The following is a 15512-nucleotide window of genomic DNA, read 5'->3' on the forward strand; positions in this document are numbered from 1 at the left end:
CTGTAATTACTGTGTTCGTGTGGTATAGTTTATTCTTTTGATTGTAGTTTATTTAGGTAATAAAACTTGATTTTTTCTCTCATCCAAACCACTTGTCCGTGTTAATATCATTAATTATAAGTTCCTCCACTCAGAACTGAAGGAGGGGTAGCGATTTGAAACCGCTGTTTGTAAATTGGTTTAGAGTGCAGCAGCGAAAGCCTGCTGACCAGGTGAATTACCGTAAACCAGGTAAAAGGTTGGAACTGGTCAGAGCTCAGAGGCAAAGGCTGCTGGCCAGGTGAATCACCATAAACCAGTTAAAAGAAGCCCCCCCTTAGAAATGGTGAGCCAGGTAGGAGTGGAGGCAGTTTTTGATTTAATAAGTAGCCTGGATCTGGAGAAAGCATCAGCTCTTGTTTCTCTCGTTTTCAGTATGTGGGTAGCCCTGCGGATTTTAGCGGCAGTGTGTAGGCTGACCTATCGGGGAATAGGTGGCTGGGTTAGGAAGGGTGTGAAGAGAGAGCAGGAGGAGGTTATAGAACGCCTCAGAGAGGTGTATGAGGCCAGAGCTAGTGGAATGAGGGTGCGGGAATATGCACGCCTCACACTAGGGGTCACGAAATGCCAGGCATTTATAGAGCGCCTTGTGCAGGAAGTAGCAGAGGCCAGGGAAAATGAGATGAGACTGCGGGAAGAGAAAGCCAGGTTTAGTGAAGCAGATCATGGCCCCTGTAGGGCAGAGATAGAAAGCCTTAACATGGTTTTAAAGGTAGCAAGGGGAATGATTTGCGTGATCAGCCCGAAGGCAGGTCAGCTGGATTTTACTGGCAGCCCAAATCAAACCACCCCAGAGGCAACACCCAGGAAAAGGCTGGCTAGGGAATTAGAGACCCCAAGACCACAGCCCACAGCTCCGAGTCTTGAGGAGCTCTGGCAGCGAGGAGGGGTGGACAATGGGGTGGTAGGAGAACACCAGCAGGTCCCGCTAGGCAGGCGGGGACCAGGATCAGTGTACCCCCTCCAACAACAGAGGTACAGTCCGCCCGTGAGGAGTGAGCCTGAGAATAGGAATCCTCAGCCCACAGCAAATTCGAGTTCACAGGCAAGCACTGTGGCTTGTGTGGGGGGAGGAGCCATTCATGTTCAGAGTAAGCTGTTTAAGCCAGTGAACAGGGAAGGAGAGTTCTGGGACCCCTGTAGAGCAGGTCAAGTGGCAGAAATCCGGGACAAGGGAGGCACACAGGGGATAGTTTTGGCCCCAGACGAAAGGCAGGTCCAAAATTCCCCAGTTAAAGCCACCTGGGTGAGGGAACATGAGTTTGCTGTCCATGCAAGTTCAAGTTCACCGCCTGTAAAGACAGGCACTGTGGCCTGTTTAAAGGGACCAGCTTCTCAGCCAGCTTCTAGAGTGGTCCCCCCATGATGTGGGACCCTGGGGGGGGGCAGGGATAGCAATCCCTCTTGCAGGAGGCATAGGGAGGGAGCTGACACCAGGTTTTAAACATGGGGAGGAAAATTTCCAGCCACCAGCAGCGGGTGGTGAGAGTATACCTGCCCCCAGCACAGGAGGGGGCAGGGATAGCAATTCCTCTTGCAGGGGGGCTGGTAACAGGATTTGGACATGGGGGAGAAGGTTCCCAGCCAGCTGGGGCTGTGACCCAAGCTCAGGGTCCGCCAGCCAAAGTTTCCCCCATAGAGACACCCCTCAGAAGGTCTGAGTGGGTGCCCCAGCCTAAGAAAGCATGGTCACCCACTTTACAGTGGAGTAGGGCGGGCTCCCGAACCAGAGAGAAGCCAAAGAACAGGGGTCCCCACTCAACAGCCATAAGCTGCGGGGGACCAGAGACAGGAGGCAGTCCAGCTTCGCTGCAGCCAGCAGCAATCTGCGACAGTGCCAGAGATTAGCCTGGCCGTCCGGAGATGGGCGGCATTTGTATTATAGCTTTGGTGTGAATATAGCATGCTTTTAAGGTGTATTTTAAGTTTTGTTGACATAACTAGTTTCAAGTTTAAGTTTAAAGAGTTTGGCCTAGAAATTGAGTGGGGTCAGCGCCCATTTAGAGGCGCTAGAGGGCCTAGCGCCTCAATTATAGCCGCTTCTGAAATTGACTAGGGCCCTACCATCGGCGTTACACTGGTTGCGCTGCGCCGGCACCGATGACGTCATCGGTGTGTGCAGCGTCCCGGTTGCCATGGTAACGCGCCCGAACGCCAAAATTCAGTTGCGGCTGCCTCGCCCGTGGCAGCCGCAACCAACGATTTTTCAGAAGTGCCTTCATGGTCCTAGCGCCGGCGCATTAAGGTGGCGCGGCGGCCGCCTGCCCGCACCTCCCTCCCCGGACTCCTCCACCACCCCCCCGCGGCACAGATGTGTGTGGGCCGAGAGCCCGGCACTTCTCCGAGGTGCCGGGCTCATTTTTTCCCCGAATCCAATGGACAGCGGGCGGCTGCAGGCAGCTCCTCCTTAACAGAAGGAGGAGGCCTGCAGTACCCCAGCCTGCCGCACCGCATCGGGTGCCGCAGCGGGGGATTAGCGCCGCAATCCTGCAGTCAGCGCCCATTGGGAGGCGCTGACACCCTCCAGTAGCGCCCGCAGCCATCTGGGCGTGGCGCTACTGAATTTTTGGCGCGCGCAGCGGGACTTAGCGCCGGCGCAAACTTTCCGGCGCTAAAGCCCTGGCGCGGGCCCAACTCAATTTCTAGGCCTTTAAGTTTACATGTGTGCCAAATGTTTGCATTTTGGTCCGAGGTCGAGGGACCCGACCATGTCTCCACCTAAGGCAGCAGGTCAGTGAGACCTGGCTGCATGTCCTTTTAAGTTTTTACAGGAGATTGGTAAATGAAGCAGCCCTGTTCGCCCAGCCCGAGCTGGGCATCGAATGAAGATACGGAGACAGAATGTTGGGGATCACCTCGCCACTGGACGAATCCAGGAGACCCCGCAGCGATCTTCGGGAAAAACCGGACAGGGTCCGGAGGAACTTGCCTACTCCTCCTACGGGGAGGAGATGGCCCCAGCTGGGTGGGGCACGACCCCCAACCCAGCACTATCCTGACTGAAGTTCACTTGCGGGAGACCTCGCTGTTGAGGAGTCATGATGGGGAAGCGCGGGCGCTTGGTCAAAGGGACGCGTTCCCCGGGGGTGGGTGGTGATGGTCCGGGTAGGATTGTAAGGGAGGGGGAGACCCAAGAGTTGCGTGGGTGCGGTCGGGGGAGGGAGGAACTCACCTGGGGGCCCACGGGCAAAGAGGATAAGTGTGGCTGGGGAGGATGAGTGGGTGGCCGGATCTGGGATCCAAGCTTGTGTGGGGCCAGGGAGAGCCGCCACACAGGCACCCATCATCTTTCTGCAGCCAGTCGAGGGAAGATGGGAGGGGGAAAGACTGGGAGTCGAGATCCTATGCTCCCCGGTCTCGGTCTGTGCTAAGGTATATTTTAAACAGGAGGGGTACCCCGCCTCCACAAAAGGACAAGGGAACGGCTCGGGGCTGGTGGAGCAGACTGGTCTGTAAATCCATTCTGCCTGTTTTAAAGTTTAAGATGATCAAAGGGGGGTGGAAGGTACATTTACTGCCCGAGTGGGAGGAGCAATGCCCACTCGAATTTCGCGACCCATCATCGGCACGTGATGATCGGGATTCATTTAAGCATGTTGTTTAATGATTTTCTGTATTTTGTGTTGCAGCCCCAAGTTGAGCAGAGGCGTAGGATCCTCTCCGTGCTTGGGACCAGTTTGTGACAACTCCAAGTTGAGCAGAGGCGTAGGACCCTCTCCGTGCTTGGGATCATTTTGATTACATTCTGTAACTAAGATTGCAACATTTTGTAATAACTTATGATGTAAAAAAATGATTGTAAATTTGGTTTACACTGTATAATTTTACAAGCGTGTAGGGGTATGAGACCCCTTATTGAAAACTGAAGTATCTGTAAGATGCCTACCGTACCATGGTTTTTTTCTTGAATTGAAGGGGAATAGACGGGACGGGGATCAGTGGCAGATAGCTATTAGGTAAATACAGGGGATGATTGTTTGTGAGGGGTCAGAAATTATTGCTCATTTCTTCAATAGGATACTACAAGCAAGCTGGAAGTATCCAAGGGCGGACTGTAAGAATTCGCAATAATTTACAGTTCTGAAGATCAATTTTTTTGATTAAAGAATCCCTGGGCGTTGTGCTTTTAAATTTCCAGGGATAAAAATGGCTGTCACCACATGGCCGAAGACAAAGGACAATGCTTTGTTTACAAAGCAATTGAATGCTATTAGCATTTGTTTGTATATCGAGTGGATACATCTAAACTGCAGAAGAGACTTTTGTATCTTGAATGGGATCCGTTTAAGAACTGAATGGGTTTTTAAATCACCCAGCACTGGACAATAGGGCTGTTGCATTCTCTTTTGTTTCAGCCCAGGGAGCTCCGGAAGACACATTAACCCAGTCTAACCACTTTGAGTTAGCCAATCACAGCTTTCTCTTGTGTATTGGACCCTTTGGGTGAGGAATTTTGCACACAGCCCTTGCAGGGCAGAACGGCAGGACCTCACCAGGTATAAAGATAGCTGCTGAGAAGCTATCACCCTCTTTACTTCGCTGGACCACAGGTGAGCAGGGTGTTCTGACTCCTCAACAAGGCAACCTAGCAGGAGTTTGGGGTGGTGATTTAAGGGAATTGCTAAGATTGTTTAAGTAACATTGTAGCCATTGTATCCCTCATTTTCGCCATCTGCAACCCCCTGTTATATAGTTTTACTGTAATTACTGTGTTCGTGTGGTATAGTTTATTCTTTTGATTGTAGTTTATTTAGGTAATAAAACTTGATTTTTTCTCTCATCCAAACCACTTGTCCGTGTTAATATCATTAATTATAAGTTCCTCCACTTAGAACTGAAGGAGGGGTAGCGATTCAAAACCACTGTTTGTAAATTGGTTTAGAGTGCAGCAGCGAAAGCCTGCTGACCAGGTGAATTACCGTAAACCAGGTAAAAGGTTGGAACTGGTCAGAGCTCAGAGGCAAAGGCTGCTGGCCAGGTGAATCACCATAAACCAGTTAAAAGAAGCCCCCCCTTACAAGTAAGTCCAAGTCAGTAACTCTTGATATAGATTGCCCAGGAGGTTCTGCAGCTCCCATCACTTGTAGTCAGGTCTTTGGCTTGCGTTTTTTTATTGATTCGTGGCATGTGGGCGTTGCTAGCAAGGCCAGCACTGATTGCCCATCCCTTGGTGGCCCGAGAAGGTGGTGGTGAGCCACCGTCATCCGTTGGTTATGGTTTGATACAACTGAGGCCAGTCTCAATCTGCTTAATTTGTTTTCTCATATTGAGAAAGATTATACAAAGCATTTAACACTTTTTATAGTAATTTATTGGTACATAGTTTCCGTTGTAGAATGATGTACCATCATTATATAGAGGGATCATAATCCCTCTAATTGAGTCATGTGTGTGCAGGAAGGGGACAATTTAAACACATAGCAGATTAATTAACTCCATTAATTTCTATTGGGATTTGTGGAATCTACAACAATGCATTAAACTTGTTACAATTGGATTAATGAAAGTACAATATATGCAAATACTGTGTTATGTAGATGTTGACAGTCTCAGTGTCACTAATTGAGGAGTGGGCATCTCAGCACCTCCCGCCTGCTGAGATAGGGAACTCGGTGTATGGAGGACCAATGGTGGCTGCAGACTGAGCTTGACGTGAGGAGACTGAGGATGGGGAACGGGACGGGGAGGAAATGCCTCATGATAAGGGCGTCTGCCTTCAAAACGCACACAGGCACAGTCGGATGTCGCAAACTAGATCACATTTTTTTTTCTTCCCTGCTAATGATTGTGGAGCAGCCTGAACACATACTGCTGCAAAGATGGATCCTGCAACTTCTACAACAACACCGACTGTAACTGCCAAGAATCGGTAGGTTCTCCTCGTTCACTTATTGCCCTCGCTCTCTGATTCTGTACACTCTGGATATATGAAAGAAAGACTTGCATTTATATAGCACCTTTCATGAACTCAGGATGTCCCGAAGTGCTTTACAGCCAATGAAGTACTTTTCAAAAAGTCACTGTTGCAATGTAGGAAATGCAGCAGCCAATATGTGCACAGCAAGATCCCTTAAACAGCAATGTGATAATGACCAGATAATCTGCTTTAGTGATGTTGGTCGAGGGATAAATATTGGCCAAGACACCGGGGAGAACTCCCCTGCTCTTCACAGTGCCATGGGATCTGTTGTATCCACCTGAGAGGGCAGACCAGTCAACAGTCTAACGTACCCTCAAAAAGACAGCACCTCTGACAGTGCAGCACTCCCTCAGTACTGCAGTGGAGTGTCAGCCTGGATTATGCGCTCAAGTTTCTGGAGTGGGATTATGAACCCACGACCTTCTGACTACGAGGTGAGAGTGCTACCCACTGAGCCATGGTTGATGAACACTTCTCCGTTTTCTAGAGGGGGGGCAATTTTAACCCAACTCACACGGTGCGAAACTGACTCCATCAGATCAGCTACTCGGTTTTTAACTTTCCATAAAGTCGCCCTGTCGATCTGATGGGATCAGTATCCCACTCTGGGTGGGCTGGATTAAACTTAAACCCCCCACCCCCCAGGTTTTTCCTCTCCTGAGGTAGCCGCTGATTGCTCAGTTACAGTTCCACACGTGGCAGTCCTACCCCAGGTAACCGGCCATTCGCATGGTGACCTAGAAGGTGAGTGGCGGCAGGCTGTTCCACTGTGGAGGGCATCACAGCAACCTGTCAATATCTCCCAGCAGGGGTCACTGGATAGTCAATCGGCTCCAAGCCAAAAAAACGACCCCATCACCACACCAGCTGAGATTAACTTACTTGGCCATGATCAGTGATTCAAATCGGAGCAGGCCTCTCTGTCTGGGCTGGCATTTTCCATTCTAAATCACTCTCCCGCCTGCCCCCCACCTCATTAATTCAAAGTGAAAGTGGGTTGTGCTGGGAATGACAGATTGTCACAGTGGTCCTGGACCATCAGTCCCATCACATGGACATCAGATGATGCTCTGGCTCCCCCAGTGACTCTGTATGGAACTGCACCACACGGTGTGATACTGAGCCACACAGACCTGGCTCTATGCCTGCCCTTTGATGCGTTGACCGGTCACAGTCTGGTGGAGTTTCCATTTTTCACTCTGGGTGTCTCGTTGGGACAGAATCGGGTCCAGGTGCGATTTCTTCAGCGGACAATCAGCCTTCGACCTTCCTTCTCTAAGCTCTCATGTGAATACTGGCCCAGTTGGGATGAGGTACTGGATGGCTGAGCCGTACCTCAGCAAGAATCTCCATGTTCAGGAGAGGACAGGTAATGGAAGACAATCAGAGGCATTCGATAAGGTGCCACACAAGAGGTTATTAAACAAAATTAGGGCTCATGGGATTGGGGGTAATATATTAGCATGGATTGAAGATTGGTTAACGGACAGAAAACAGAGTAGGAATATATGGGTCATTTTTGGGTTGGCAGGCTGTAACTAGTGGGTTACCGCAAGGAGCAGTGCTTGGGCCTCAGCTATTCACAATCTACATCAATAATTTGGATGAGGGGACTGATATACCTATCAATTCAGTCCATGAAAAGCGACGAGTTAAGGTAGTAACTATAGGTTTTTATTGGCTAAATAACAGAGCCCACCCTCGTGGGTGATCGGTTCCAACAAGGAAGAATACTAGCCAAGCGGTCACCTTTATACCTGGGCAAGCAGGCGGAGCCATGGGCGGAGTCAGCTGAGGTATGCCTAGGTATAACAGCGTGCGTGGCAAGAGGTAGCCTTGTGTAGTGATAACAACAGTGTAAACAGTGATAACAACAGTGTAACAATAGTGAACGGTTGTGAACGGTAACAGTGGTTTACCACATTCACCCCTTGTTTAAAATTGAGTCCGGCGGGGTGAAGTGTACTACCAGTTCGTGTATGTCAGTCTCTCAGGAGGCCTCGTAAGCCTTTCTGATCGGCGCAGCAGCGGCAGCGGTGGTGCAGTATCCGATGTTAATGCTGGTGTCTGCGTGGTCGACGAAGGCTCCTGGGGTTCCGGCATGCCGTCTACAGGAGCTGGATTTGGGGGGGTGGTGGGGGGTAACGGTGGTATCTCAGGGGTGCCCGAGGGTGCGAGGTCTCGCAAGGAGACAGTGTCCTCCCGCCCGTCTGGGTATGCCACATAGGTGTACTGGGGGTTGGCGTGCAGGAGGTCCACCCTCTCGACCAGGGGGTCCATTTTATGGGTCCTCACGTGCTTCCGCAGCAGGACGGGCCCCGGAGAAGTCAGCCATGTTGGTAGCGAGGTTCCCGTAGTCGACTTCCTGGGGAAAACAAACATTCGTTCATGGGGGGTGGCGTTAATGGCACTGCAAAGCAGTGACCGGATGGAGTGGAGCGCTGCCGGGAGGACTTCCTGCCAGCGAGAGGTTGGGAGGCCCTTAGACTTTAGGGCTAAGAGGACGGCCTTCCAAACTGTCGCATTTTCTCTTTCCACCTGGCCGTTCCCCCGGGGGTTGTAGCTGGTGGTCCTGCTCGCAGCAATACCTCTCGCGAGCAGGAACTGGCGAAGTTCCTCGCTCATGAAGGATGCGCCCCGGTCGCTATGTATATAGTTCGGGAACCCGAACAAGGCGAAGAGGTCGTTCAGGCATTTGATGACCGTGGTACTGGTCATGTCTGGGCAGGGGATGGCAAAGGGGAAACAGGAGTACTCGTCAATAATGTTGAGGAAGTACACATTACGGTCAGAGGACGGGAGGGGCCCCTTAAAATCGATGCTCAAGCGCTCGAAGGGGCGGGTGGCCTTGATCAGGCTTGCTCTGTCCGGCCTATAGAAATGCGGTTTGCATTCGGCACAGGTTTGGCAGTTCCTGGTCATGGTCCTGACCTCCTCGATGGAGTAGGGCAGGTTGCGGGCCTTAATGAAGTGGTAAAGCCTGGTGACCCCGGGGTGGCAGAGGTCGTTGTGGAGGGTCCGCAGTCTATCAACTTGTGCGTTGGCGCATGTACTTCGTGATAGAGCATCTGGGGGGTCATTGAGTTTACCAGGCCGGTACAAGATATCGTAATCGTAGGTGGAGAGCTCAATTCTCCACCTCAAGATCTTGTCGTTCTTGATTTTGCCCTTCAGCTTGTTATTAAACATAAAAGCAACCGAACGCTGGTCGGTGAGGAGGGTAAATCGTTTGCCTGCCAGGTAATGCCTCCAGCGTCGTACCGCCTCCACAATCGCCTGGGCCTCCTTCTCGACAGAAGAGTGTCGGATCTCAGGGCCCTGGAGGGTCCTTGAGAAGAAGGCCACAGGTCTCCCCGCCTGGTTAAGGGTTGCAGCTAGGGCGAAGTCGGATGCATCGCTTTCCACTTGGAAAGGGATGGACTTATCCACTGCGTGCATTGTGGCCTTCGCAATGTCTCCTTTTATGAGGGAGAAGGCTGCGCCTGCTTCTGCTGTCAGGGGGAAGGAGGTGGACTTCATGAGGGGTCTGGCTTTGTCCGCATAATTGGGCACCCATTGGGCATAGTAAGCGAAGAGCCCCAGGGTTCTCTTCAGCGCCTTTGGACAGTGGGCGAGGGGAAGCTCCATGAGGGGGCGCATTCTTTCGGGGTCGGGGCCGATGACTCCGTTCTCTACTACGCAGCCGAGGATGGCAAGGCGTGAGGTGTTAAACACACATTTCTCCTTATTGTAATTGAGGTTCAGCCGTTGGGCCGTACGGAGGAATTTCTCCAGATTAACATCATGGTCCTGCTGGCCGTGGCCGCAGATGGTGACGTTATCTAGATAAGGGAACGTGGCCTGCAGCGCGTTCTGGTCGACCATCCGGTCCATCTCCCTTTGGAAGACCGAAACCCCGTTGGTGACGCCGAAGGGAACCCTAAGGAAGTGGTAGAGGCGGCCATTCGCCTCGAAGGCGGTATACTGGCGGTCCTCAGGGCGGATAGGGAGTTGGTGATAGGCCGACTTGAGGTCGATGGTGGAGAATACCCGGTACTGTGCAATCTGGTTGACCATATCAGATATGCGGGGAAGGAGGTATGCGTCCAGCTGGGTGTACCGGTTTATGGTTTGGCTGTAGTCGATGACCAGGCGGTGTTTATCGCCGGTCTTAACGACTACGACCTGGGCACGCCAGGGGCTGGTGCTCCCCTCGATGATGCCCTCCTTCAGGAGTCGCTGCACCTCAGAGCTAATAAAAGCTCTGTCCCCGGCGCTGTACCGCCTGCTCTTGGTAGCGACGGGTTTACAGTCACGGGTGAGGTTAGCGAACAAGGAGGGGGGCGGGACTTTGAGGGTGGAGAGGCCGCAGGTGGTACGCGGCGGGCGGTTTAAATTTTGCTGGTTGCAGACTGAGTGGGGGGAGGGGTCCACAGTAAGCCAAAGTGACACTTTGAAGGTGGCATTGGAAATCCAGCCCTGGTAGGACGGCAGCGCAGAGCTGGGGCAGGACGAGAAGTTTAAAGTTTTTATATTCCGTGCCCCTAACCGACAGGGTCACCACACAATAGCCGCTGATGTCTGTTGAATGGGACTTCGCCGCCATCGAGATCCGATGGCGCGTTGGCCGGACAGTGAGGGAGTAGCAGCTCACCGTGTCTGGGTGAATAAAACTCTCCGTGCTTCCGCTGTCGAACAGGCAGGTCATGGCGTGGCCGTTTACTTCGATGTCCATCATGGACTTGGACAGATGATGCGGGAGAGCTTGGTCAAGCGTGACGGAGGCCAGTGTATGGCTGAGTGAGCTGCTGTAGTCTGCAGGTGAGGCGGTGGTCGGGTCTGGAGACAAAACGGCAGCCGAGTGCGGTGAACAAAATGGCGGTGCCCATGACGCGGATCCCCACGAAGTTGAACAAAATGGCGGAGAAGATGGCCGCCCCCACAATTCACATGAGGCACTGCTGGCGTCTGTGGCTTTCCCCCTGCAGGCGTTTACGAAGTGGCCTTTCTTTTTGCAGCCGGAGCAGGTCGCGTTCCTTGCAGGGCAGCGCGCCCTTTGATGTCTCGCCTGGCCACAGAAGAAGCAGCTGGCGGCCCGATCGCGGAGGTCCGCTGCCGCAACAGGTCCCGGGGGTGGCGGTCCCAATCGATTCCGGGACACCGACGCCGTAGTAGGTCCCAGGGGCGGCGGTGCGAGGGGTATTGCGGTCGGAGTCGGGCCCGAGCCCCAGGGTCGCGCAGCACTGTACCTGGAGTACACCTCGAGGTCCCGATGGGCCACTTCCAGGGAGCTAGCAAGGGCTGCAGCTGTTTTCAAGTCAAGGTCCTTTGATTCGAGCAGTCTTTGCCGTGAGTAGTCGGACCGAAGGCCTTTCATGAAGGCATCGCGGATATTTCCTTCAGTATGTTCTGCAGCCGTTACAGCTTTAAAGTCACAGTCCCTGCCGAGTGTTTGTAGCGCCCGTAAAAATTCATCTACAGACTCTCCTGGCTGTTGCGAGCGGGATCTTAGGAGATGTCTGGCATACATTGAATTTACTGGGCTCCGGTACTGCTCTTTTAGCAGGTTGAGGGCGTCCTCGTATGTAGCAAGGTCCCGGATGAGTGCAAATACTTTAGGGCTCACCTGGGCATCAGAACTCTTAGTTTGGATTCCGGAGGCACGCCGGAGGCTCCCAGGTAGGATTCGAAACAGCTCAGCCAGTGTTCGAAGTCGAGGGCTGAATTCGCTGCCTGTGGGTTTAGATCCAGGAACGGCGGTCGGAGGGCTCACAGCCAGGTCGGCTGCTGGGGCTGTTGTAGCTGGCCGTTTGGCTGGGGCTGTTGTAGCTGACCGTTTGGCTGGTCGTTTGGCTGCTCCGGTCCATACATTTCAAAATTTAGCCAATAAAATTGATATACCTATCAATTCAGTCCATGAAAAGCGACGAGTTAAGGTAGTAACTATAGGTTTTTATTGGCTAAATAACAGAGCCCACCCTCGTGGGTGATCGGTTCCAACAAGGAAGAATACTAGCCAAGCGGTCACCTTTATACCTGGGCAAGCAGGCGGAGCCATGGGCGGAGTCAGCTGAGGTATGCCTAGGTATAACAGCATGCGTGGCAAGAGGTAGCCTTGTGTAGTGATAACAACAGTGTAAACAGTGATAACAACAGTGTAACAATAGTGAACGGTTGTGAACGGTAACAGTGGTTTACCACAGGGACCAAATGTAATGTATCCAAATTTGCTGATAATACAAAGCTGTGTGGGAATGTAAGTTATGAGAAGAATGCAAGGAGGCTTCAAGGGGATATAGAAAGGCTAAGAGAGTGGACAAGAACATGGCAAACGGAATATAATGTGAAGAAATGCGAAGTTATCCATTTTGGTAGGAAAAATAAAAAAGCAGAGCATTTTTTAAATGGTCAGAGATTGGGAAATGTTGGTGTTCAGAGGGACCTGGGTGGCCTACTCCTGCTCCTATTTCTTATGTTCTTATGAAAACTGCCAGGGCTGAGTTGAGAAGCACTTACTTGTGCGTTCTAAACCAGGGAGTGATCAGTTTCTGCGGCACTCCTTCTTATAAAATCTTACAGCACAGAAGGAAGCCATTTGGCCCATCATGTCTGTGCCAGCTCTTTGAAAGAGCCATCCAATTAGTCCCACTCCCCTGTACCTTGCCCATAGGCTTGCAAATTTCCCCCCTTGAAGTCTTGGTCCAATCTCCCGTTAACCTTCTCTGCTCTAAGGAGAACAACCCCAGCTTTCTCCAGTCTCTCCACATAACTGCAGTCCCTCGTCCCTGGTACCATTCTAGTAAATCTCCCCTGCACTCTCTCCAAGGCCTCGACATCCTTCCTAAAGTGTGGTGCCCAGAACTGGACACAATACTCCAGCTGAACCTTGCCAATAATTTATAAAGGATTAAAGAAAGAACGACTTGACTTTATATAGTGCCTTTAACAGCCTCAGGACTTCTCCAATGCGCTTTACAGCCAATGAAGCACTTTTGAAATGTAGTGACTGTTGTAATGTAGGAAACGTGGCAGCCAATTTAAGAACAGCAACTCCCACAAACAGCAATGTGATAATGACCAGCTCATCTGTTTTTAGTGATTTTGATTGAGGAATAAATATTGGCCAGGACACCGGGGTGAACTCCCCAGCTCTGCTTCAAAATGTGTTATGGGATCTTATACAAGAGCAGATCGGCCTTGGTTTAACATCTCATTTAGCACAAACTCATAGCTTTTGTACTCTCTGCCTCTTTATAAAGCTCAGGATCCTGTAAGGTTTTTTTAGTGGCCTCATGAAGTTGTTCTGCCACCTTCCTAGGTTTGTGTATGTGACCCCCAGGTCACATGTAGGTATAATCCTTGGCCCACATGTTGCAAGTTCCGGATGGAGAGACAGATGTGGTACAAAGGTGACAAAGTGATGGGTACTCTGGTAGACCTGAGAAAGCAGACAGTGAAAAATTATTTTCTTTACAGATCAATGAGGCCTTCATGATCATCTACCATAGTGGACTCAATCTGTACTCACTGTACTTGGACTGTGCTGGTGGAATACTGACAAGTTACATGCGTTTCCTCAGAGACATCAAGAACCTCTTTCAATTTTACCAGTTTGAGGTTGTGAAGGTACGAACCATCTATTTCCTTTCTGTATAAAATCCCAATGGACCCAACCCTTTCCCATTCACTCCCACTGTATAAAATCCCAACAGACCCGACCCCTTCCCATTCATTCCCACTGTATAAAATCCTAAAGAGCCCAACCCCTTTCCATTCAATCCCATCCTACAGGATCCCAATTGGCCACTCTCCTTCCATACGCTCTCATTGTATATATTTCCTGACCTCAGTGTAAAATATTTGCTAATTATCTGGAGCCTCCAGTACATTGTAGAAATGATGTTGCCTATCTTTCTGTGAGGAGTTGGGTTTAGTTGTTTTCGGTATGTTGGTAGTTTCTCGTGGTGTATCTGCGCTCTGTGTCACTCACTTCCCCTCGACGCTGCAGTAATTCTCTCTCTCACCAGAACACAGATATATCCAGTAACAATGCTCCTCCGTGTATCAATGGTGAGTGGATCTGGCTCAACTGTGCTAATGTGAGATGAACCCTGCACATCCCTGAAAAGGTCCAGGCCTGGCAACTCTGCAGGTAAGTGAACATCCTGGCGCGCTGGCAATATTACATGTGCAAGTGCAGAGCAAAGGAAGAAAGACTTGCATTTCTACAGTGCTTTTCACCACATCCCAATGTTCCAAAGCGCTTCAAAGCCAATAAAGTACTTTTGAAGTGTAGTCACTGCTGTAATGTAGGAAATGAGGCAGCCAATTTATGCACAGCAAGACCCCATAGACAGCAATGTGATGAATGACCAGATAATCTGTTTCAGTGATGTTGGTTGAGGGATTAATATTGGCCAGGACCCGGGAGAACTCCCCTGCTCTTTTCCAAATAGTGACATGGGATCTTTTATGTCCATCTGAGAGGGCAGACTGGGCCTCAGTTTAACGTATCCTCTGAAAGACGGCACCTATGCCAATACAGCACTCCCTTAGAAGAGGGAGCCTAGATTATGTGCTCAAGTCTCTGGAGTGGGATAAACTGGGCAACTTGATATGTTGGTCTAACTTCAGTAGTGGGTGAACTTTCCTGTTAGTGGATCGAACACTGGGTTTACGCCCCGCCCGCTTTACACCCTCTTCAAATGGGTTCAGTGGAAATGAAAATCAGGCAGGGTGCAAATCGAGTGGAAGACCCACTACCTCCTATGTGTAAAAGTGAAAATTCACCCCATTAACTTGAAGTTTGCTGATGTCCCCCAAAAGTAGGAGGTTTGGCAAACAGCGGAGGACTGGAAAAGACATCAAGTGGACGTAGAAAGGTTAGTGGAATGGGTTGACAGCTGGAAGCTCCATTTGATGTGGCTGAGTGTGAGGGAATAATTAGAAGAGGCAAAATGAGGAGTAGGGAGTGTGCACTCGATGGAAAGACACTGAAGGGTGTGGATGAACAGCGAGGCCCTCGGGTTCAAATACATATTTCCTGAAAGTTCATGGAAAGATAGATAAAGCCATCATAAAAAGGGCCATTAGAATTTGGATTTTATAACTAAGGGCAAAGAGTAAAAATGTAATCAATTTATACAAAGCATTGGTTAGGCCACAGTCACAGTACGATGTAGTTTTGGGCCTCCTGTTATAAAAGGGGTATTAAAGCCAGAGAGAGCGTACAGCGCAGATTCACCAGGATGTTGCCAGGGATGGGGAACTATAGTTATGAGAGACTTGAGATTGAGCTAAATTTGTTGCATTGGGAATGGTGTTGGTTATTTTCAGAGGGTCGCTCAAGCTCTCGTCTGCCTTTGGTGTTTCTATTACACAAGTTCTTCCCTGCACAGTGAACAAAACAGCTGTATTCAGCTCTTGGTGACCGAGTGAGCTACCTGGGGCCTCTCGGTGACCGAGTGAGCTACCTGGGGCCACTCGGTGACCGAGTGAGATACCCGGGGCCACTCGGTGACCGAGTGAGATACCCGGGGCCTCTCGGTGATCGATTGAGATACCTGGGGCCACT

At 50.8% G+C, this 15512-nt stretch overlaps 1 pseudogene; it reads left to right on the plus strand.

The window, feature by feature from the left end:
• The window catches only part of LOC147116208 (lysosomal protective protein-like), a 138088-nt pseudogene extending 123272 nt beyond the window's left edge, over nucleotides 1-14816 (plus strand).
• The last annotated feature ends 696 nt before the right edge of the window (nucleotides 14817-15512 follow it).

This window comes from Somniosus microcephalus, chromosome 6, assembly GCF_052327205.1.
Source record: "Somniosus microcephalus isolate GS21.2 chromosome 6, FLI_Smic_1.0, whole genome shotgun sequence".
Classification (NCBI taxonomy): Eukaryota; Metazoa; Chordata; class Chondrichthyes; order Squaliformes; family Somniosidae; genus Somniosus; species Somniosus microcephalus.